The sequence below is a fragment of the Schistosoma haematobium genome, chromosome 2, assembly GCF_000699445.3.
Source record: "Schistosoma haematobium chromosome 2, whole genome shotgun sequence".
NCBI lineage: Eukaryota > Metazoa > Platyhelminthes > Trematoda > Strigeidida > Schistosomatidae > Schistosoma > Schistosoma haematobium.
In genome coordinates, this window is record NC_067197.1 from 17707030 (window position 1) to 17729557 (window position 22528).

A 22528-nucleotide genomic window follows, 5' to 3' on the forward strand; every position below is an offset into this window, starting at 1 on the left:
TTTAGTCAGTTTGACATTCGAATCCTGGTTCAACAAATAATAAGCTGTATTCTCGGTCGACTTAGAGAAATTCGATGGTGCTACAAAAGTCAGAGTTCTACTACGCAAACTTGGCACAGATGGAGATGAACGAAATTTTGTTGCAAATCTTTGATGAACAGTGATCTTTGTTTAATATTCATTACCAATATCTCGAGTTAGCAAATGCTGGCGCCGATGACTGAGTGCAATATGCCGGCCTAGTAAATCGCGAGTGTGAGCGTTTTAAATTATCGGCAATGACAGCAGACAAGTTTAAGTGTCTTGTTTTTGTATGTAGCTTGCAGTCGCCTGAAGATGCCAATATCAGAACCAGAATTTTGAGTAAAATTGAACAATGTCCAAAGATAACTCTGTAAGAAGTGACCACTGAATGTCAGAGGTTAGTGAACTTGAAACATAACACTTCTATGGTGCAAAACAGTTGTTGGCCACCATACACGCAAGTAACAAATGTACAAAAAAGATTGTTTTACATGAAAGCAGGACAGCTCAAACAAGTAGTCTCCATCACCGTGCTGGTTATGCAGTGAATGACAAACATCACACGAAGTTTTGTCCATATAAAAACTACTGTTGCACTAAATGTCACCATAAGGGACACAAGGAATTCTGCTATAAAGAGAAGATCTATCGTCGTCCACAGCGATTTTATTCCAGGAGACATAAATTTCACGCATCAACCAGTCAAATAATGGTAGAAAAGCCAAAGCTATATATATATATTTCTATTGAAATAGATGGATTCATCAAATGCTTCATTGCAGTGATTATCTAGTTGAGTTGAGTTTATCATAAATCTACATGTTTGTTTAAATACTCAAGAATTCTTTCTTTACATAAATTGTTTTTTCTTTGTACACATTTTCCTATTACACTAAGTGATTATATTCGTCAGAATATTTAAATTTATGGATTGTTCTAAACAATTGCACTTTCTTCTAGCACCAATCAAAAGTGTTGGTTGACTGTTTAGTCGATTCATTTATTTTCTTAAAAAAGTGAAAACTAATTTTCATGTCTTGTTGTATTTAATAGTATTATTTTAACTCCCCTGAAATGTCTCAAATCGCAGTGATTTCATAAATCTATGTGAACACACACACAAAGCTTTAAAGTTATTTGTCGCATAGATTTAATCATGTATGTGACAAAGTAAACAATTTGGTCGGAAAAATTCCTTACCGTTAACTATTTGTGTCCGTTTATATGTTATGACTGTTGCTATGTGGAAAGGTGGCGGAAACAAAAACTAGAGATATAAAAATTGAATACCTGTTCTTTGTGTGCAAATATTATGTGTAATTTTCTCATGAGTATTTATCTCATGATTTTCTCAGAAAAATGTTTTGCTATATACTTCCAGTTGTAAACTTTTGTTTGGCCTGTGAATTATGTTAGATTTTCTTCTCAAGTCAAAAATGATAATCTTTTAATTATAAGTAGAATTAATTTGTTTCTAATGACGCAAAAATATCTTCGTTTGTTAAACGTACTGTTATTTACAAATTATATGGTACATTGTTGTTTAATATATTACTTGTTATATATAACCAGGAAATTTAATAGTTCTGTCTAATCAAAAATAATAGACAGTTGTAGGAAATCTGCTCTTCTACTGTTTGTAACTGGAAGTTAAGGCATAGTAAGACATAGTTTGCATAGTTCTCGATTGTTTAACTAGTTAATTGTTTTGGAAAGTTTAGTCTCAGAAAATCATTTGAAAAACAAAATATAGGAAGCACTAAACATTTGGTTTCATCTTTTGTCAGTGGGGTTGATTTCCTACCGGGAGGTCCACTTATTGACTTAGAATACGCAGTTGGTGAAGACAATGACAAAAGTCAGAGTCTTTTGGTAGCACTAAGCAACATTTCCAGGATATTTGGGATGCGTTTCTCCCTCTAAATGCAAGTTGTTGCTTCAGGACTGATCTGTGTCAACACTTGAACTAAGAATAGGGAGTGAAGTAGTCAAATGCATCGACAACTTCACTTATGTTGGAAGTCTGATCATCCCTATCGACTTGGTTTCTGACAAGTTTGTGCACAAATTCGAAAAGTCGTTTGGCTTTTGTCAACTTACGTCACCTATGTCGAAGGCAAGATATCCGTATATCAATTAAGAGATGAGTGTACTGCTCAGCAGTTTGTTCTGTTTTACTTTACGGCTGCGAAACGTGGCCATTTAAAGTGGAGGAATCTCGTAAGTTACTAGTATTTGATCACAGATGTATCAGAAATATTTCTCTCATCTGCTAGTGTCCCCGGGTAAGTAATGGTGAGGTTAGATGCAGAGTATTAGGAAATGATGGTAAATCAGTTGATGAGGTTGTAAATCTTGGGCCACGTATCACATGTCTAACTACCGATTACTACGGTGTTTTTGAGACCGATGGGAGGAAGCTAGGGGTGGTCGAATCAAAACGTGGCATCAGTTCTTGAAGTCACTAACTTCTGGTCTGAGCCATGTTGGTAGATTCAGACTACGTGGTTGCGGTCCACGCGACTCTTGTAACCAGTGGTTGGAGACTCTGGGTTCACTATCGATCACAATGGTGTGGGTGTATACACTTTTTGTCTTCTCTTAAGCCTTTAGGTTAAGATTACTTCATATCCTTCTTTCTACGAACTAATTCTATCTCCTTGTATCATATCCTAATATGAAGTGTTTTTTATTACAATTAAGGTAACTACTATGAATTTGGTGTTTATCTTGTTATGCTAATGAGATGTGGCGACTTGGGCCGATGCATATATGTTCCTGGTCTTACGTTGTAGCTGACTGACTGACAGGATAGTTCTTTTTTCAATGCACACACAACTGCTTATTCGAATGATAACGAACTCAGTATTTTTGTTTTAGTTAAGATGGGTTGCAATCATCAGTGGAGTCCAGGATGTGTGTTTCGTCTTCGCTGGGATGTATCAACTAAACATATCTACATCCCAGTTTTGACGTTTACATCGGTATTTGAACATCTTGTACACCTAACTAATATATCTCAACTAGGATTGAACGCGCCTCCTGGATTTCAGTCCTGTTTACTCTCAGTATTAAACAAAACTTATGTCTGGAGATGTTTTTGAAGTACTTCGTTCAGATCGCACTTGTGCCAGAAAAGATTGGGTAAACAGAATCCTTTATCTCAATAATCATATAACTGGGATCATTACATAAATATTGGTATCTGTATGTTTGATAATCAACACTATCATTTTTTAAACAATTAGCTGAATTTCCAGTTTCTAAAGATCTATTTCTAGTGTTTTCTGTATTTCAATCAATTCTTCGACTTATGTTAATTCATATTGAAACTTATCTTCAAGACGTTTTATTACAAGTATCAACATTACTTATAGTATCAATAATGACAATTTGATCTTGTTTTTCAGCTTTTTCCGGATGTTATTTCAAGTGGGCTGAATGTAAATGAACCCATTTACCCTGATATTATTGCAATTAAATTGGATTGCATACGTAATCGTATAATTTGTTTTTATAATGATCATAGGTGAGAACGAATGATGTCTAGGTATTTTATACATGCTTATTTTGTTATTGATAACCGGACAAGACTACAACTCTGCTTGACTGTATTTGTTTTGTCATTTTGATTCATAAGAATTCGCTTTTATTTTTTAAATGTTGAATGTGATATATTAATCGCTAAACAGTATAAATTAGCTCATCCAACTACAATTGACATATTCATGTTGAAATCATCTGATAAACATCATGATTCAGTCATATGAGAATCTTTCAAAGCTAATGACTAACATTTTCAGTTATAACTGATCTAATTACTATTTTGTTCTCTTCTTAATCAATATATATCATCTTGTGCATCGACATGTACGTAGCATGAAAGCGTTTTTCTAACTCAAGGATTAATTCCTCAAGTACTTAAATGATCTACTTACGCCTGTTACCCATCATGGAGGAGCATAGACCACACACCAGCATTCTCTATTCAACTCTGTCCTGGGCAATGCTTTCCAGTTGCTATTGATCCTTCACATGTCTGCTCCCAGTTCCCAACTCAATGTGTCCTTTGGCCTTCTTCTTTTCCGTTTGCCTTCAGGATTCCAGGTCAGGACCCGCCTCGTGGTGAAGTTTGATGGTTTCCACAATGTGTATCGTAACCACCTTTAACCTTTTCTCTTCAACTGGGAGCAGGTTTGTTCTCTCTCTCAGTAGGTTGTTACTGATGGTATGTGACCGACGAAAAATTAGTATATTGTGTAGTCAATTGTTTATAAATACTTGTACTTTGGTGACGATGGTTGTGGTAGTTCTCCACGTTTCATCTCGGTACGGCAGGACTGTTTTTACGTTCGTATTGAAGATTGTGACTTTGATGTTGGTTTATAGACGGTTGTTTTGAGTTCCATGTGTTCTTCAACTTTTGTCATGTGTCCCCTGGTCTGTCGATTCTTGCCTTTATGTCTACATCAGATCCTTTTTGTTCATCGATGATGCTGCCCAGATACGTGAAATTTTCCACCTCTTCCAGAGTTTCTCCATCAATTGTGATTGGGTTGGTTGGTGTTCTGTGTGTTGTATTTGGGGATGTTGGTTTTTCGGTTGTGTATGTTGAGGCCTACTGTTGCATAGGCTGCTGCTACACTAGTTGTGTTGACCTGCATTTTTTGGTGTGTATGGGATGGGATAGAGGAGCTAGTTCATCTGCGAAGTCCAAATCTTCTAATTGATTCTGAGCTGTCCATTGTATTCCATGTTTTCTCTGAGTTATAGAGGTCATCACAATGTAGTCAACCTGTTACTTTCCCACTCTTGATTTGTCTGACTGCAATGCTGATTTCTTCGATCGTTGGTGGAGTGACAACTATAAGACGGTCTGTATGTGCTGCTTCGATGTCCGGTGGGTTCTATGTGACTGGTTTATTCAAAAGTTTTGCGAATTACTCTACCCAACTATTCCTCTGTTCTTGAACCTTAGTGATCAACTTGCCGTATTTATCCTTGACTGGTCTTTCTGGTTCACATTTTTTGGTGTGTATGGGATAGAGGATCTAGTTCATCTGCGAAGTCCGAATTTTCTGATTGATTCTGAGCCGTCCATTGTATTCTGTGATTTCCTTGAGATATGGAGATCTTCATAATCCAGTCGACCTCTATAAGAAAGAGAAAAGTAGAGTAGGCAGCCTTGTTTATCTCCGGTCCTCACTTGGATTGCATCTATTTGCTGTCCTCCATACTCGACTTTGCACTGTATTCCGTCGTATGAATTCTGTATGATATGGACGATTTTCTTGAGTCCTCATTAGTGACGTACATCTTCGAGATAAACAGGCTGGATTCCTTAAGGATCGGTCGTGCATAGACGAAATCTGGACGCTACAGTTCATTGTTGAACAATCAGTTGAGTGGAAGCTCTCTTTCCATATTACACGCTTTTTCTCTCGTGTCCAGGTTGTTGTATATATTTAGCCTGGGGTTATTAGAAGAGCTTAGGAAACCAATTCAAGCGTTTAGTTAAAAGATGTATCACTTTAAACCTTGATAATCGAAAATAGTGTGTTTGGTAACATTTCTGTGCCAAGTGGTCATTAAATATCTATTTTTCTTTATTGTGGCTTAGAATTCTATGGTTTAATGAAAATAGATTTGAATTATTCTCTAAAATCTGATAATGATTTCATAAGGAAGTTTTGTTCATTTACACTGATAATTTTCGTCATGGACTGACATCAAATGAAGCTAGTGTTCTAGTTCTGAACACTTCAGCAGTGCCTATCCATAAAGCAAAAAAAATTCTGGGCGTTCTGTTTGATTATCATTTAAATCATTAAATTAATTCAATCAAACCTAAATGAATTGAACAGTAGTCTTTTTTGACTAAATACTTTTCAAAATTTGTAATTAATTTACATTTGAAGTAGTATAACTACTAGAAAGGGTAGGGAGGAAACAATCTTGACTTCATTTTTATCTCAATTGTGTTATAGGGTGGTACATTTACTACATGTTTTGAAATTAAATGAACAGATGTTTAATTATATATCAAATGGATTTACGTCGTCGAGATCCAAATATGATTTAGTTGTGTATCAACGTTGGACTGTTAACTAATCGCTAATATTTGAATTATGATCAGAATGGGTTTTATGGAGGTTGTAGTAATTTTAATAGTTGAATTCATGAGTTGGACCACTATTGAAAGCTTGGAATCACTGGACGGCCGTTTCGTTCTAGTATGGGACTTTTCAGAAGTGCACCTCCACGATCACGCACGTGGGATTCGAATCCAGAACTTTCTATCTCGCGCGCGAACGCTTAACCTTTAGACCAGTGATCTGGAATCCAACGGTGTTAATGTCTAACTTTCACCGATCCATGAATGGCTGTGCAACTATTCATCCATTGTCTGAGTTAAATACCTGTCTCTACCCGACATGGATTGGACTCCACTGGTCAACTATTAAAATATTTGGATTCACTGTTTTTTATAATCTGTGAATTCAGGAGGCAGCTTCGGGTAGGGGGGGGGGTATTTTACAGAATCCTAATTATTTGATTGATTGTTTGTAAAGGTTTTTGATTGTATCGTTCATATTTTGTTATTATTGTCACAAGTTGATAACAGTTGATGAAGAAGTTTGGAGTCAAATTCCCCTGGCTTATTTTATTTTAGTTGTGTACCGAAGGTTAGGCAAGAGAGTAGAATAAGGATAACCTTGAATGATTCAAAATAACTGTGATGAATTTCAGCCCATAACTAACCAATTAAGGATCAGCTACTTGATGTGAATGGCTTATATGTTATAAAATAATGTTAGAAACATTACTTACTATTAATGAATTTGTTGTAGTTTTCCATTAGTTTTTCTGTCTGCAATAGAAAAAAATTGATCTTTCATTATCATTTCAAATGTTCTGAGGACTATATTCAGTTAATCCTGCTGCTCTCTATTTGATACAATGTAAAGGTCATTTTTTGAAGTTTCGGGTGGAAAGTCAAAAGTCTTTTTCTTTATTCTTATTGATTAATCACTATACATTACTTTTACTGGAATTCACGTTCACTAACGTTGGTCTTTTGTTAATAATAAACACCAAAGTTGTTTTCATTGTTTCCTGAAGGTTGATTCTAATTACCTAATGATCAAGTGCAAGCTCATATTAACGAAGATGTCTTGAACTTGTACTGACACTGTACCCATGTGTAACTGAAATAATAAGTTGATTATACCCATGTAACGTACAAAATTTCCAGAGTTTCGGCTGATTTTTTGTATAGCCTGGATAAATTCGGTGAATTTTATTCATTCCAAGTGATATCGAAGCACAATTGTTGGATGTTGACTACGTTACCAATTAAGCATAAACATAAATATAGAATTATAAGCAAAGATAGATGGTGGCTAGCAGTGGAACCCAGGGCACGCCTTTCGTCCTTTTCGAGGCTCGTCATCTGAATGTGTCTGCATCCCAGAGTTTATATCCACTGCGGGACTCGAACCCTGTATCGTCCGCTTCAAAAGCCATCACGTTATCCACTTAACTAAATATAGATCATACAAAATATCCGAAAAGATTTACTTCTAGACTATGCGGCCAATATTCTTTACTGAAAACTTTGCACAATTAAAACTGTAGTACATCAAGTAGATAAATCTACTAAAAATACAAAAAGTAGTTACTTATTAAAGATAATGCGTTCCTGACAAGTAGGAAATGTAATTCTGTCAACAAGTCAATTAAATCAAACGTGGGCAGCCTTAGTATTGCAAATCATTATGAATACCACCAATATTCAGGGACGAGTATATATGGTACAATCCCTATGTTGAACTTCATTACTTACTGTATGTAGAAGATGATTTGTTTTCCAATTTGTTTCACATCACAAAGTACCCTGCATCATGTCAACTTGCAAGTTTTTCATGTCTCATAATCTGCTCTATGTCTGTTTACAATTAATTCTCTTAAGATTACAGACACGCCTTAATGTTAGGTGTTACCTAGTACAGTACCTAAATCTACAGCTCACCTTTCATTATCTCTAATTGCTTGACATTGTTGCATCTTATTGTAAATATGTTTTAATATCATTGAGATATTTGATAATTGCTTTTTTCTATCAGATAAATGGTTTTCTCTCTCAGATATCTAATGTTAAATTAAGACATTTCAGGGGATAGAATGAATGACAGAATATCCGATATTTGGTTTTGATTCAATATTTCAGTAGTTTTTACATATCTTGTAACATATATTGAGCATGAAATGCAATGTTGACGTGTTATTCACTGTTCTCCTTTCATATCATCTCTATTACATAGTTTGTAGCCATTTTAGTAAGAAAACGTTAACGCCCCTTTTATTAAATTTCATTTAATTACAAATGATTAATATACTTGAGAAAAATTATAAAAGCTTCCTGTTTGGTAATGGTATATCATCAACAAAAGAGGGAAAAACAACTGATTGTGTGGTGTGTTCTACTGATGTCGACAGATATAAATAGTATGCATCACCAGTCGAAAGCGGAATGCATGGCAGCAGAAAATCGAAGAGAAGAGAACGAGACAGAGAGTGATTGATATGGGAACGAAGAAACAACAAGGTTTCAGACAACTGATCGGTATTTTGCAAATGAAGTATTTACTGTATGGTTCTCAGATTTTACTAAGATATTTTTTAATGTTATATTAAAATATATTTGGTTGTCTCCGCTAGTGTTCTCGTTCACTAAAATTGTACCACTGAAATTCGACTTCAAAATTTGTTAAATAAGTCTTCTTTTTATGTCAATAAGTGTACTATGAAAAAAGATTTAATGCAATACTACTGACTTTGTTTCAACCTCTTACATATATCATATTTAAAAACCTACATACACCTGTTACCCATCATGGAGGAGCATAGACCACACACCAGCATTCTCTATTCAACTCTGTCCTGGGCAATGCTTTCCAGTTGCTATTGATCCTTCACATGTCTGCTCCCAGTTCCCAACTCAATGTGTCCTTTGGCCTTCTTCTTTTCCGTTTGCCTTCAGGATTCCAGGTCAGGACCCGCCTCGTGGTGAAGTTTGATGGTTTCCACAATGTGTATCGTAACCACCTTTAACCTTTTCTCTTCAACTGGGAGCAGGTTTGTTCTCTCTCTCAGTAGGTTGTTACTGATGGTATGTGACCGACGAAAAATTAGTATATTGTGTAGTCAATTGTTTATAAATACTTGTACTTTGGTGACGATGGTTGTGGTAGTTCTCCACGTTTCATCTCGGTACGGCAGGACTGTTTTTACGTTCGTATTGAAGATTGTGACTTTGATGTTGGTTTATAGACGGTTGTTTTGAGTTCCATGTGTTCTTCAACTTTTGTCATGTGTCCCCTGGTCTGTCGATTCTTGCCTTTATGTCTACATCAGATCCTTTTTGTTCATCGATGATGCTGCCCAGATACGTGAAATTTTCCACCTCTTCCAGAGTTTCTCCATCAATTGTGATTGGGTTGGTTGGTGTTCTGTGTGTTGTATTTGGGGATGTTGGTTTTTCGGTTGTGTATGTTGAGGCCTACTGTTGCATAGGCTGCTGCTACACTAGTTGTGTTGACCTGCATTTTTTGGTGTGTATGGGATGGGATAGAGGAGCTAGTTCATCTGCGAAGTCCAAATCTTCTAATTGATTCTGAGCCGTCCATCGTATTCTGTGATTTTCTTGATATGGAGATCTTCATAATCCTGTCGACTAAGCTTTGATCAATTGTATGAAGTGTATACCTCTCTCTACCGGACACGGATCGGACTCGACTGGTCACATCTTCTCACTAGAACTCCAGGAAATCCATCTTGAAGCTAGTCTCTAATGAACACAGGATAATTGTCAGTATAATTTTGTGGAAGTTTTTGAGTTAAAGTTGACATCCTAAACAGTTGAGTTCATCCGTGTTGGTTGTTAAATAGTTACTCACTGAAGACAATAGTGGACGGTCGCGCGGTGTCGTGGATTGTTTGATTTGAGATATTAACACTGTTTGATGCCGGTTCAGTGATTTAGAGTTTAGGCTTAAGCGTGCGAGACCGAAGATCCTTGGTTCGATTCCCATGTTGGGGACCATTGGCGAGCAATTCTGCGGAGTTCCGTACTACGGCGGAACGGCCGTCCAGTGATTCCAGGTTTTCTTTTGTGGTCTAACATTGATCCATTCGTGATATCAATCTAAACTCAACAACCTCCACAACACTATACTTATAATAATTTTATCCGTGATAATTTTATTAAAACGAAGGAGAAGATGTTTAGTCACTTGAAAATATTCAACCAAAAATGGCATTTTTGCTTTGTTTCTTCAAGTTTGTTCTAATGAGTACAATTAATATTTCCACTGAAATTTTTGTCATTATTTTGTTCATTAAAGCATTCATGTATGGGATATACATGACTTAACAACGATCAATAAATGTCGATCGTATTATTACCATAGTCGAGGTATTTGGTCAGTGGATTGTTTACCGGAACAATGGCGACAGAATAATAATAACATCGATAACAATAATAATACTATTCCATTAAATCATTTACAATCTTGGTGGTCGAATGATATGTTTGTCACATGTTCTGATGATGGAACTATTCGATTTTGGAATCTTCTTGAAAATTGTCAGTCGACAACAAATAATGTTACTGATAATGGAATTAGATTGTCAACAAGTGTTCCAGCCAATTCAGAATTTATAAGATCTACAACGTTCGAGTGTACAGAAGTAAGTGAATGCATAATTTCTTAAAAGTATGTTTTAATTGAAAAAAAAAACATACAGTGGTGTTGATTATTAGTTATTATTCTTCCTTCCACTTAGCAAAATAGGTTACGTAACTTTAATTCAACCAAACCCTGTGTTTCAATAGATTTGTCATTCATTTAGAGTTTGTTTTTCCTACATAGTTTGTCAACCATCTTTTCTTCCAAATGTTCTATTTTCATTGATTATTAATTGTATATATTTATTTCGTTGAATACAGTTGAGAAAGTTTATAAAAAGACGAAATATTACAAAGTTTATTGATTTCTATTCATTCATAATCATTACTTCTTAATGAAGTTGCATAAAACAAATTGGCTTTATCTATTATTTTCCTCTATAGAATATCTTAAATGAACCATAATAATATCAAGATATATATATACCAACCAATTCTTTCTTCCTGTACTATGTCCTTATATGCAATCCTTTTTTATATATTACCACCACTGAATTAACTACTTCTATGAATCCGGTGTTCATCTTCCTGTACTAATGAGGTATGGCAACTTGGACCGATGCACATATGTGCCTGGTCCTACTTTTTAGCTGACTGACTGACTTTTCCCTTGTATAATCTTAATAAACAACTTTACAATTGAATTTTATCCATAAATTTACTGTGGTTGTTGATTCGTGACAATACTTCTCTTTTTTTGTTAAATTGTAATTTCTCTCCTGACAGAATAAAAAAGTGTTCGTGATTCTTTTCTAAAAAAGTTTTTTATTTATAGTAGTGATAATAACTAATCTGATCAAACGTTTTCCAGTTCAAATTAACAATAGGTCAACACATTTGCTAAAATTATATTTTATCACACTGTATAAACGTTCATATAGGTCATATGAATGGATTTCAATATTCATATGTTATATGGTTGATAGTTGTAAAGCAATCTTTTTTTCATAGTAGAAACTACCATTCGGTCTAAGCTAGAACAACACTGAAAACCTGAAAGCACTGAATAGACGTTTCGTCCTAGTATGTGACTCCTTAACAGTGCGCATCCACGATCCCTCATTCAGGACTCGAACCCAGGACCTTCAGCCTTGCGCGCGGACGGTTAACTTCTAGACCACTACGTTCTCCATAAATCCCCATACTGATAAGGATTTTTTTTCATATAATACGCAGCATTGGTCTATCATATCATTAACCAAGGAGTTCAAAGATTTTGAATAAATGGTTTAAAAGGTTAATGAAAGAAACATTAGAGTTAAAGAAAAATATGCATTTTCGAAAAAATAGTTATATATATAACATTGTTTTATATATTTTTATCGATTATTGTTACAGTCAGAAGGTTTACATGACTTGTATCTATTTATGTCACATTATATAATATTGGTATTAATCCATCAATCAACATAAACTCTCGTGACTATAATTATGAATGTTAAATATTAACTAACTAATAATTTGTATTTCCCCACTTTTTTGATTATTCAGTAATAGACTTATTTAATTTCTGTTACTATAATAAATTTTTTATCAAGATGCTTCGATACGTTTACAAAAGTAATAACTAGTGGTCATGTCCCAGATTGTAAAGCTGGACGATTCAGGTTTGAATTCCACACGGAGCATCAATTCTCTTACGATTTCAGGTACACTTTGTAGACGATTATCAACTAGCACCAAGTCGGTGTCTGGGGGTTCTTATCAACTATTACCACTCATTTCATATTTCGACATGCTATCTATTGCTACAAATTAATGATTTTTTAAGCAGTGCCTATGATGATAAAGAGTTTATAGAGATTTACACAAAGCAAGAATGATATTATTTACAGAATATAACTAATTCATCGCTTTCTCTTCAACTACATAGAAACTATTATGTTTGATCATTTCCGATTGTTAACATAATGTTGGGAAATGAATTGTTAATCGATGCTAAATAAATTGTGTGTAATATGGAGGAAATTAAGAGTTCAAATTTTGATAAGAGGGTGGGGTCCTTTTTGTAAATACTGAAGGTAATAGTTCGTAAATTAAGTAAGGATAAGAAAGTATGTGAATTTAGCTCAAAATAGAAATACAGTGACAAATGAAGCTGACAAAACCTTTAAGTGCAAACATTCATAGAACAGACTGATTAAGCCAGCTCACTTCTGCATGTGACGATACAAACTGCCATAAAATCTACTTGTACAGTTATAAACCTTCCTAAATCAATTCAGTTTACTTTTTATTGAATTAATGATCATTGTTTTACTGTTTATTTTAGCAACTTGCTGGCATTATATACACTGATCCAAGTCACAAATATCTATGTACTATTGATCGTTCTTCAAGTAAGTTCCACATATGAATCTAAATTTGTGTTTTCGTTATTTAAAACTAGGGTTGGCGGTTTTGTTTAAAAAATGTTCAGTGATACAATTTAGTAATTTGTTGAAGATTGAGATATTAAATCTTAGAAAATAAAATATCTATTTCATCATAGTGAATATATATTTGTTTTCTTCCAAATCCATGTTTTTATAGTGTCTCACTTTAGCCATGTAAAAGGTTATTCCCTCCCTTAATAGCTCAGAGATAACATCTCAAATTCTGAAGCTGGGTGATGCGGATTCGAGTTCCACATGGACCATCTGTCGCTCCAAGTTTACGGGTACACTTTACTGATGAGTATCAAATAACACGGTAGCTAAATTCACGGTTTTCTTTCAACGACCTTCAACCGTCTGATACTATGAAAAACTAGGCAACTGTTTCATTATCGTTCAACGTTTCTTGTTGTATCGAACCTACGACAGTCTTACGATTGGCTCTAACTTCAAACTACTGAACTGGGAATTCGCTAATTTACATTTTTAACTTAATCAGATTGCGTTATAGTTCGATCTACATCCCATTTCACTGGTGATTTATTTTTAAACTCCCGGTCAGTTTGACTATAAAAACGTATATCTTCATTTTAGTGAAGCTAGGAAATATAGATCATTGAATATCCCTTACTGTCTATTGTAATTCTATATACATTTGTATTGGTCGTTTTAGTCTTCCCGTTGGTATTTCAGACTAATTGATCAGTCTCTTTTTCACATGTACATCCTGTGCGGTTTGTCTTGATATTGTCATTAAGTCACAAGCATGATGAGTAGAGATGGATGTTTGCTTGCAGTGGAATCCAGAGCACACATTCCATCCTATTTGGTTAATCGTTAACTCTGGGGTACAGGGACATTCAGCTGAAGATTCTAAGGTAGGATTTCATTTCTAACCGACATTCATCTCTGTTTATGGTAAGAATTATAGTTTGAAGTATTTTCAACAAAATACTCGGCAGAGTATAGACTGTTCATATCATTTTTATGCTGTTATGTAAACTATTCGAAAAGAAAATGATCGAAACGCTTTTTTCTAAATGCAGGTTTGGATTACACTTTGTGTAAAGTGAACACTTTCAATTATTATCTCAACTTACTACATACTATTTGACAATCAGATTTCGAAACAATCCTAATATAAAAAAATCCATCTGCAGATTTGAGATGATTGTTTTTCTTTTTTTCCAATAAGGTGATTTTCGTTGAAGTTTTGCTTATGTGGCAGTTTCCTATTTTATGAAGTTCTTCAGTGAATCGGTGAATGTTTTTAGCAATGAGGATAAACTTTTCGCTCAGTCCTTGGTAAATTGTATCGGAGGATATTGATTTACCCATGCATACTATCCTCCTATATCATTGGGTTTTTATGAAAGTTTTGTTTTCTGTTAATCAAAGCACCCAAGAATGGTTTTCTTTAGTAGTTTATTTGTGCCTTTTCCTTTAAAATTTAAATTCCTCGATCGCTAATAAGCTGTAAAATATTAACTAACCATGTGATTAATTTCTTCAAGTTTCCGTTATAATATCAAGGAAATCGGAAATTATGATTACTCATCGATAGCATTAGCTTTGATAGTCGCAGTATATCAATATTTAGTTGAATTTTGTATTATATAAACGGTTAGATACCTACTTACTGATCTCACGGTATTGTCACACGGTAATTGTCTCAAAGTATCTGACACTAATGAAATCCCTTGGTCTTATGGTTTTTATCGATACCAGAGCGCAATCGATCCTAATGAATACTAGAAACACTTATTTTGACTACTCAAGGTAATATGTATTTTTAATAGGTAAGGTGTATCTCTAGTCCTGTAAGCTTGTTTGCTGCAATCCAGTTCAAGATGTAAAATGAATGAATTAAATCTTACTTTGTTATGGTAACTTGCTCATCTATTGCTATTTTCATCTCAGAAACTGATAATTTTGTCTATTTTCCCTTTTGTTTGTGTTTTGTCTCCCTTTCTTTCTCTCTCTCTTCTTCTCAATCAATCACTCACCCACCCACTCACCTGTTCCATTTTTTATAATCCTCCAGTTGAAATTACCTTGTCTAAATTAGAAGGTAAATCATATAGACATTTATGCATATATATGTGTGAAATTTTACTTACATATACATACCTCTGTGTTTATGTCTACATGTGTAAAAATGTATCCATGTGTTTTTCTTTTGCAATCTCATTTCATTTCGCATGATATTAAGCTAATTGATATTTTCATCGCTTTCTTCCAATGCATGTCTGATATATATATCTGGTTGACCCATCACCATGATCATTTGCACATGTGCATCGATTGGAATATCAAGTTGATGAATTATTGACCACTACTGTTTTTGTATTCATTTCATATCATTTTTAAGTTGAGGTACTTACTTGTAGGGAAACTTGTGACCTATTTTCTTGCGATTCATCAGATGAATGTCTGTATAGATACTTTCATTTCAATATCACCTTTTTTCACACGGACATCGAAACCTGAATTTGTGTCTCGTGGAAATCATCAACTTAATAACCATCAATAATCAAAGATCGTTGAACATTTTTATTTCGTCGTAATAATCTTGGGGTATCACAACGATGTGATCCACAGTCCCTTATATTTGAATCATACGACAAAGTGTTTGTCAATGTTAATTGTAAACATTTTAAATTAGAAAACAAAGTTTCTATCGTTTTTGGATAGATTAAATCAATCAGGAAATTGATCGCTCAATATATCAGTCGTCAGAATATAGGGTCAAGTAAAGCAACAAAAAAAAACTGGCACATTCAGCAAAATAATGCAAAATCGAATCAAAGAAACGATCAAGGTTTAAAAATGTAAGACAAAATAAAAGGGATTTCAAGTTGAACCAAAAGATGACCATAATACACATTAATACAGAGAGTTAAAGGAATAACGTTATGTGCAGTGTGAAACAAGAAGTCTCTTTGACCACACACATGGTGTGATTTTCTTACACAAGCAGACACACACATACATACAAAAGGACTCTACACGGGTGTCCGAAATCCCTCTATATGACACGAAAGCACCCTAGTCACTTTCAGTCATGGCTCCCCTAGCTAACTTGTCAATGTCACTGGAGGGTGTAGGATTTACCCAAGTACGCCTGCATACTTTCTTTATGCTAGGGTGTCATAAGATATTCAAACATAAAGAAATCATGTTTCCTATAATAAACAAAGCAAATTAAATAATCTCTCCCAATCTCACCAACTGAATTTTCAAACACATGTCGTTGTACCCCATCACCAACCTAATGAGTATGATTACCGAGTAGGAAAGTTGTGTATCGCTTTATCATAGCGTGCTGCTACAATACATCTATACGTACAATATTCATTGGTAATCTTAACATCAACATTACCAGTAAAATCAACTGAGTTACTGACCATTTTATAAAGTAGTTCATAATATTTAAAAGTTTATACAAATAATATATAAAGTGATGTGAAGTGGCTTTCGATATCACACAATAAATAAGTATACTTGTTTCACCGCAGCCATAAACTCAGCACTGTTTTAATCCTCAAATGATTTTTCCAGTTTTTTCTTCTGTGCTTCCCTGTCAAGATAGATTGGATGAGTGTGCTCAATTTGACAATACAATCTCATCGATCTAAGTGTTGACATTGTCATATTGATTATCATCATCCTCATATACCTTATAAAACAGGCTTTGAGCTTCATCCGTAAAGTAGAATCCAACATGGGTCGGTATGTCTTAAAGTCCAATCACTACTCGCAGTATTTACAAAACATCCAGTTGTTTAATACCACAGTTATATTCAGCTAGTCGGACGATATATCGAATTCCATAGAAAGTTTGGTCGTGAAATACATCTAGCTTGGAATATAGTTAACTCTGTGATGTTTTTCAGTTTAACTTCAATCGGTTCCATATTTCGACAATAAAGATTTTAGCCACACCTCCATTTAGTTTGACTAGATCACATTTATAATCACTCCTAATACAATCAAAGCGTAGCAGTCAATTTTACTACCAAGCCTAATATCTCTATTAGGGGAAAGCCATTCAGTGTAAGCTTATTGAAGGCGTCTTGCTGAGCAAGCGTAAAGTCTTCCTTGAATTCCATCTTTATGTGGTCTGTTTTGGTTGTAATTAACTTTTTTTAGTTATCTCAGTTTCGAAAAAATCCTTAATCATTATTTCTGTACCACCTGTATGTTTTACCCTTTATCATTCTCATTGTCATCAAATATCAGTGTTTGTTTGTTTGCGTACATTTCGATTAACATTTAAACGTCTGCATATATCCATACTTTTATCAGATTTATGGTTGGCCAGTTCCATAAATCTCCACGTTTTGGATTTGCGGGTAACATTAGTGTTCGGTTTCTCTTTGGAAAATTATATGAATCATCAATATATTTATATTCATATGTGTGCATTTTGGTGCTGATTCATTAGTGCCTGTCTCTAACCTTATCCACCGTGTTTTACAGATAAGGTGATACAAACTGTTACTAAAATGTCTTCTGTTATGCGAACAACTATAAAGTAAGAATAATTACATACGATCGGGCGAGGGAAAGAAAGATGAAACTTAACTGACCAAAAGCTAAAATACTGTATTGTAGTTTGAACCATTCAGCTCATTGAAATTCACTGAATAAAAAGAAATAAGCAATTTACTTGTACCTATAGTTCTGTTAGATGATTTGACGTTCTTATGTTTAATCTCATATAGCAGATCGACAATCCAATACTCACTTTTTTTCTTGACTCTTCATCACTAGGTGATCATAAGAAACAGTTATTTTTGACTACTATGGTACACCACTTAGACTGTCATCGATTTTTCATCTTAGTCTCTTTGAGTTATCTGAAAGATTAGTAAGAAATAATAACTTTACTTTTATCAAGGCATTGGCGTTTATCTCGCAAAAACCTACGCCACGGTAGCGTTCGAAAAAAGTCTTCGCATCAGAATACATTTATCTCTTTAAAAACCAACAAGAATACTGATGTATTGAATTACTGATAATTTATATTAGATAAGTAAACATTCTTAACTAAGAATAAGTTTTCTTTGAGACATGGCAGAAATTTTCACTATCCAAGAAAACAGAGGATGTGGGGAAAGAGAATATACATATGATGAATTCGGATTTATCATTCGTTTTGTCTTTCACAATGTAAATCATAAATAGCTTTGTTTAAACTAAATTGAGTTTACTGCTCACCAATAGTTTCGTTTTGTATTTCGAAAATCCGTTTCATGCAGTAAATTTGTTATGATCGCCATCTTTCACACAATAAGATTCGTTGTGTGGTTAATGTGAAAAGTGATGTTTTGAGAAATATAAAGACAATTAGTCATCAACTACTACTATCAGCCCCTTACAGAATCGAAATTAATCATGTTTTGATTGGGCTCCTTGTTATAAATCAAACAGTTTTCGAATGTATTCAAACTTTAGTTATTTCCCGTAAGCCATTACACTCGTTGCTTTATTGTCGAGGTAGTTGAATTTTTATGCCACTAATTCCAATCAATAGTCAAATTTTATGATAGTCATTGAAGTTACATTAGCTATGAATCTAGTTTTGTGTTAAATCTAAAGTAGTCATTTTCAAGAAGTAAAATATAACGAAATTGTTCATAATTCTTTGCTTTCCATTCGTTCCATAGCAGTCATTAGTTAACTAAAATGACCGATGTTTTTTGCATATTACCTACCTGATTTAACTATGTTTTATTTCCCATAGTCATTATCAATTTAAAGTATGATTCTACCTTTCCCTTTCCTCGATACTTTGAATTCCTCTTTTCTTAGCATGATTTAACGCAACATTTCACTTAATAACACGTGGGATGTAGTGTTATCATGCCAATGAATATTTCAAGTTGAAAGTATATAAATGTATATGTGTATATAATATAATTATGAAATCTTTATTCCACTCATTGAATTTATTTGCATGTCCTCTCTTCGATGGCTTTGGTAAAGGTTTGTCTACTTTTGATTTTTCATTTTTTTGTGTTGTGACTACTTATACTGGAAAAAAGTACTAAATTGGAGTTTCTAGAAATTAAATACAGCATTGTTCCAGTTGGAGCTTGATATTCTCAGCTTTAATATTTTCTGAGATCAATCAGTCTATGTTGAAACTGTGAATGATATAGATTTTATTGTGTTTAACAGTAGTTATTTACTGAATCGAAATGCGTAAATTGGAAGCACACACTTTAGTTAAACTCAATGTTCCTAGCGATCATTATATCAAACTCCTCGGCTTCATGTTAATATCCCAATTTACTGATCACAGATAGTTATTAGCGGGACGTAGATTGGATTTAAGTTTGTTCCATGAAGGATTGTGTTGGGGTGCGCTGATTGGCTGTTTTCCAACCAATCAGCGCTAGTGGAGACCTGGAGAAGACTAGAATCGTATGTAAAAATTATAGATAAACTAACGTTTTTCTTATTGCGATCTATACTTCCATCCAAATTTCTTATTTGGAATACAATCACGTTCCTGTTCAGCTGTATTCGGATTTGGAAACTTGTTGAGTGAAGTAGTGCTCAAGAATAATAAACAATGAGAGTAGCTGGGTCGTAATAAGGAAATTTCTAATAATATTCAAAACTCTTACTCTATGGCATAGTTCAGTGAATCAAAAATAATTGAATTATTTTTGTAATAAAGGCATTTGAGTATGTACTTGTACATAAATCACACACAAACACAGTAGTGCTCTAACATGTAAAGATTCATGACCTAAGGGTAGAAACAACTGTTTAATTTTTTGATGTTTTCAATATTCTTGCAAACAAAACCAATTTATTATAAATGTATAATTGGAATTTAATCATTTCTGAACACGTTTTTCGCAAAAATGTTAGTAAGTAAATATTTCTGTATTGATTATTTCAAGAAAGGATAAATCTAAAGTACGTCAGTTACTACCATACATTTTTTTAATGACTGTCTCTGAGTAGTAGTTACCATGTACCAGTTTATTTACTCAACTTTTTTTAGCACAGTGTTTATAAGAAGACTAATAACACACTGTCTAACTGCGTTCAAACTAAAGTAGGCCAAGGGAAGTTTAGACTTGGAACTTATTAATTGAAACATTTCACAATCCATGTATATGAAATAAATTCACTTGATAAAAACAGTAAAAAGAAAATCTCTTATTGCTTTTTTTAAGGTGGGATAGGTCTGTTAGGTGGACCAGGTTTTGTACCTGGTACAAATGACCTGGGACAAATTGATTCTGCACTTCAATCACCTGCATCACCATCACGTCCATCAATCAGTGAACATTGTCAGTTGATTTCTAGTTTAACGTCTTCACTTAATACTGTTGGTGCTAGTAATAATACTAATACTAATAGTAGTAACTGTACTACTGCTACTACCAATATCGGACCAACTTGTGTTCGTACCATTTGTATAAGTCCTGATGGTCGTCATCTAGCAGCTGGTGATCGTGATGGTAGTCTACGGTACGTGTGGTTTAATGACAATATTTTTGATTTTTCTAATTGGTTATTGTGATTAATTTTCTAGTATTTCATAATTTGTATTGGTTATTTTGATCGTACCGTTGATCTAATGAACTTCAAGTGTCAGCCGCTTTCGACATATGTGCATTCTGTGCGAACTGCCTTGATATTGTCATTACGTTACAAGTATTGAAAGTAGCGTGAGACAACCGCTAGCTGTGGGATACAGGACGCACTTTTCGTTCTATTTGACTCGCCAAGTGAATGTACCGTCACACTAGTGTTGATTTTCACACCGAGACTCGGATGCTGTGCTTGTGACTTTGTTGCATTATGGAGGGTTCAATCAGATTTAAGTTTGTGGCTATGGAATTTTCACGCAAAATTCGGATGCGATAGAGGTTGTGTCTGTAAAATAACCTATATCTAGTTCTTAAGAGGCCTTAAATTGCTAAATACATCTGTTGTGCGACCGTACAATAAATGTAACATAGTATGTGCGAGAAGCGCCTTACTCTTTATTCAGATTTTATCTGTAACGCTGATTACTCGTTAGGCGGATCAGATTTAATTCGAAGTGTAGTCAAGGTTATTTGTGTGGTTAAAAAGTATTCTCATATTTCAACCTCAACTCATAAGCATAACTCTAACCCTATTGCTACTTTTAATTCTTAATCTTATACCGTTTTGTGCACTATGGTAAATAATTCAACATATAAAGGATCGTTTATCATGTCAAAATTATTTATTCTATGTAATTCTATTTATTGCAATGATACATTGTTCTATAACTAGACACTGTTCTCCGATTGTCCAATGAGTCGTTGAGGACCATCAGTTTAGTTCTATGATACCGAAGTGTACGAGTTGCGGGATAATTTATTGGAAATATGTAAAGCTTCACCGGGTATAGTTGCTGATAGTATATAAAAAAGATGAATTGTTTTAAGATTCCACTGCTGTCGTCTATTTTTTCTCGCTTGTTTTTTATTCCTCTTTACTTACTACTAATATATGTTTATGTGTGTTCTATGATATAATTTATTTTGTTAAATAGATGAAAACTCCTAGTTTATAATCGTCCGCCTCTTAAACTTTCTACTGTCATTCGTGTAAACTTTGTGGGAATGTTTTTTTAATATTCCTTTTGCATTAATTCATCATTTTGGAGGAGAAAAATTTAGAATTGCTGGTATGCGACAAGCGATCACTTGTATGTGTGTTGAGTCTATTTTCGTTCGTCTGTTTCTTTTGTCTGTATATAAATGAAGACGATTGTCGATAGTTTTATGTTGACATACTTACATAGTGTTAGATGGTCGAAGGTAGTTGACAGGAAACCGTAGACCTATGTTTCTTGCTAGCTGACACTCATCGACAAGGTTTCTTACGAAACTTTAACCCAATATATCGAGCTTTCTAACCGTAGGTGTTACCATTGAGCTATTTGTGTTGTGATTATTTTATTTATTTAAACACATAAAAATTGGTACAAATAGGTGCCAAATATATGTAATCCATAATTCATCATTCGATTTGTATGAGGGCTGTAATACTTCCCGGGAGCACAAACCAATCACTGTGGTTTTCTTAGGGGGCCACCCTCCGAGCCTTTAACCCACAGGTCTAACCTACAAGGTCGTGGAGAGATGTTATGAGATGCAGTCCCATGGTAGCCGTTGACCAACAACGGGTTCATACGCCATTTGTTTCGTCACTTTCGTGTAGCCTATGTGCACCATTGATTTGGAATCAGGGTTCTTCAACTCCCCTAGGTGAATCCTCCATACCCACCAACTCTGTTAAAGCGCCGAAAATCCACTCAATTTCCTCAACAACACTTCTTTCGCAAGAAGGCGCTGGTTGTATACTCATGAACATG

At 34.3% G+C, this 22528-nt stretch overlaps 1 protein-coding gene across 1 annotated transcript in view; it reads left to right on the forward strand.

The window, feature by feature from the left end:
- The window catches only part of MS3_00006362 (uncharacterized protein), an 88807-nt gene that overhangs the window by 34834 nt on the left and 31445 nt on the right, over window positions 1-22528 (forward strand). Inside the window, exons 8-10 of the mRNA XM_051214490.1 lie at window positions 3435-3553; window positions 10431-10776; window positions 13047-20646. The gene's annotated coding sequence lies outside the window, so the exon portion shown is untranslated. The remainder of the gene's footprint in view (window positions 1-3434; window positions 3554-10430; window positions 10777-13046; window positions 20647-22528) is intronic.